This window comes from Aethalodelphis obliquidens, unplaced genomic scaffold, assembly GCF_003676395.1.
Source record: "Aethalodelphis obliquidens isolate GAN/ISIS:26980383/991018 unplaced genomic scaffold, ASM367639v1 scaffold3, whole genome shotgun sequence".
In the NCBI taxonomy this organism is placed as follows: Eukaryota; Metazoa; Chordata; class Mammalia; order Artiodactyla; family Delphinidae; genus Aethalodelphis; species Aethalodelphis obliquidens.
In genome coordinates, this window is record NW_020837947.1 from 29,601,145 (window position 1) to 29,604,725 (window position 3,581).

A 3,581-nucleotide genomic window follows, 5' to 3' on the forward strand; every position below is an offset into this window, starting at 1 on the left:
TTTTCAAATTTCTTAAGATTTTATTTCTTTTTCTTGTCTTACTGAACCACCTAGGATCATGGAAGGATTTTGAAGAGAAAAATGACTTAGTATTTAGTATTTTTAAAAGATATTCTGGTAGAGGTGCATAATATGAATTGAAGTGGGAAGTTAGGTCTAGAGAAATCTAACTAAAGAAGCATACGTGGGACTCCAGAGAAAGACACACATTCAAGAGATCTTTCAAAAACAGAATTGACAAGGGATGATCATCTTTTATAGGGACTGAGATCTCTAGCCAGGGTGGCCAGCCATTGCATGAGATCAAGAACATTTAAAAAGAAAGAGAATTAACCATAAGTAGGTTGAGAAAGTGTAATGTACATGAAAACATTTTGAAAACCTTTGATATCCAACTTAGATCACATTTCCAGATCTTATAAAACTAAACCAATATTTTTAACACCTAAATAAATTAGGTATCTGCCTCAAGCAAGGGAGGGAGGACAGATAGCCCTGGATAGCCATGGTTTGAAGCTTGAGCCACAGCTGAAGGGTCTCAGTGTGGGATCCAAGAAAGTCAATTTATAGACTGACCAGTGGTTTGGTGACACAAAAAAGTGTCCCAGTAGGAATTAATTTTGAACAGTCTGTTTCAGTAATTAGGGCTATGAAATACAAAAGGATTCAGGTTGTAGAAAGCAGAAGCAAATTTAAAAGGAAGTCCAGAGAAAGTTTATAGGAAGATAGAATCTGTGAACAAACTGTGGTTACGGATTAACCTCAGTTTTAAGGTACAAGAAAACTAAGAAGAAGAAATAATCTAGAGACAAAGAAGGTCAGGTATCAAGGAGTGTTTCAATGGAAATTCAACCAATGTTTGAGCACTTACTATGTTCCAAGTGCTTTTGGGATTCTGGAACTACAGCAGTGAATAAAACAGACATGCTGTCATGGGGAGATTACATTTTAGCATGAAAAGACCAATACAATAAATGAGTGAGATACATAGCATTTCAAAAGGGGACAAGTTCTGTGAAGAAACATGAAGCAAGGAAGAGAAACAGTGTGTGCTGAATGGAGGACAGGACAAGTTTAATATAGGGTAGTCCATAAAAGCATCACTAACATAATAATATGTGCAAAGACTTGAATTGGGACACACTTCGTGTGTTCAGAACACATCAAAGAAGACAGTGAGTCTGGAAAGGATTGAACCAAGGTGGGGGGTGGTGTAAGAGGAAGAGAGGTCAGATATCATGGGGGCCGTGAAAATGCACCATTACAGGTGTGTGTGAGGGTGCACTGCAAATGGAGTGGTCACTCCCAGATTTATGGTGTCATGGCTTCACTGACTTTAATATATCACTCACTTCCTTGATCTGCCCCATCCATTAAATTAACTAACCTATGACATTAGCATCTGACAGAATCAAGTCCAAGTTCACTCCTCTTTTTTGTACAATGTATGTTTAAATTCTTGCTACTCGCTTTGGGGATCCAGTTCCTTTAGCCAAGGTGGTTTCTCAGCTCCCTGTCTCCATCATCCCTTTTTAGCCTCAATGCCTCTTCCATCCCAACCACACTCTGTTACTGGGGTTCTGGCATGCAACAGAAGTTCACCTCAGTTATAAGAGTCACGTGGTAGACTTTCTTGCTCTAGTGGTCATAAGTTTAGTATCAATCCCCATCAAGGTAGTAAGAGTTTCTTTTTTAAAATAATATTTTTAGAGGAGAAACTCATTTCCACTGGAAAATCTCACAAGAAGTCGATGGTTATTCAAGGTCCCTCATGGTCTGCGAGCTTGCTTTGGGAAGTTGGTCAGCCCACTTTTCATGAGGACTGCCATGGGATTGGCAGAATTATAATGACTGTGGGCCTGAGTGATTTAGACATAAATAAGTTACATAATTTCATTTATTGCAACTTGCCTTTCTTTCCATATGCCTTAGTCACAGGGTATCAACTCTGCTTCTCCAATCAAGTTGCTCCTCTCACTTGGTCAATGAAATAGACAGAAAGCAGTATTTCTTAGAGAGGTGATGTCCTAGCTTTGTTCCTTTGCATTATTCTTCTTTCCTAGTTCCTTTGCACACATGGGAAAAAGTCAAAACCTGCTGTGTTCATGAAATCTCAGTCCAAGGAAGTGATAGAGAATAAAGTATGCTAATGTAGTTTTTAACAAATTAAACCAACTCTCTTCTTTTTCCTAATATAAGTGACATCTCCCCCCAAAATGAAAGCATGAAGACAAAAGTTTCAATGTAAATCAAGTTTAGAAGATAATGAGAGGCTGAAATACTCAAGCTTAGCTGCCTTCAGTAAATAACAAACTATAATTTTAAAGGGGTAAAAATATCACGCAGAAAAATCATTTTAAAATTTGGAATGATCCTTTCTCCCCCAGAAACTAAAACAGATTTGCAATTATCTAAGGTAATAAAGCATATGAATACTTTTCTCCCAATTAAAAAAATTATATTTGAAAAGGAAATTATTAGTCCATGTAAAACTGGCCAAAATCAAAATATATAAAAAGGTCTGGAAAGAATCTGGAAACCTAAACCATGACAGTTTCACCAATCTGTATAATTAAAGCCCAACTATTTAAGCCCTCTTTAGTTACTGATATTTTAGTTGGGCAGGGAGGTAAAGGACCAAGGACAGGTGAGGAAAAGCAATTAGACTTGTTCTGGGTGTCCTCATTTTGCAACAATGTTGCAATCTGACATCAAATGTTGGATGCCAACAATGAAGTGGATTTTGCACCGATAAGAGCAAGATATTGAGATGTTCAGAGGTTTCCGAAGACAGAGTAAGCTTCCTGGTCCAGCAGAGAATTTTCTGTCTCCAGATGGTTTGTCAAACAGAGGTCAAGTGACCACTATTCTTCATAGATGGTTGTAGAAAAGCGTTTCCCCAGCTTTAGTCAATTTAAAATCTTATATCATGAATTCACTATATTTATGTACCATGTTTTACTTTTTTACATTAAAATGATTAAATAAATTCTGTTGAAATCAATAATATCTGTCCTATTAAAGGTTTGATGTCTTGGTGTTTTATCTTTTTCTAAAATAGTTTAAAATAAGCACATAACTTAAGAACATTCACTCATGTACCATCTAAAGGCACCTCAAGTATCACCAGGTATACATTTCAACTTTAGGAAACTTGTTGTAAAAGACACTTGAGCATACAGAGACACTTTGAATGTTCTTTTCCTTTTGAGATGTATGATTCTAAATAGTTGATAGTTGCTGGAGCATGACTTTTTCTTTTCTGCTGTTAAGTAGAGAAATTCATGTAGCCACATAGAACCTTCTGTATCAACACACTTTTATCATTTCAAACCTGTTTTTACTTTTATTATCTTATTTTGCCCACTCAGCTCTGCATAGGAATAGTAAGGATGAGAAATTAAAAGCACACAGAGCTGCCTTAAGCCCAGTATTACACAGCTATAGTTCATGATAGATCAGGTCTACAAATCAACCCTGAAACTGACACTAATTTCATTAAATTAAATTCATCATTAGTGAAGAATTATTCAGAACTTTTGATGTTTTATATGTCATAATAAAAATAATTTTCTAAACAA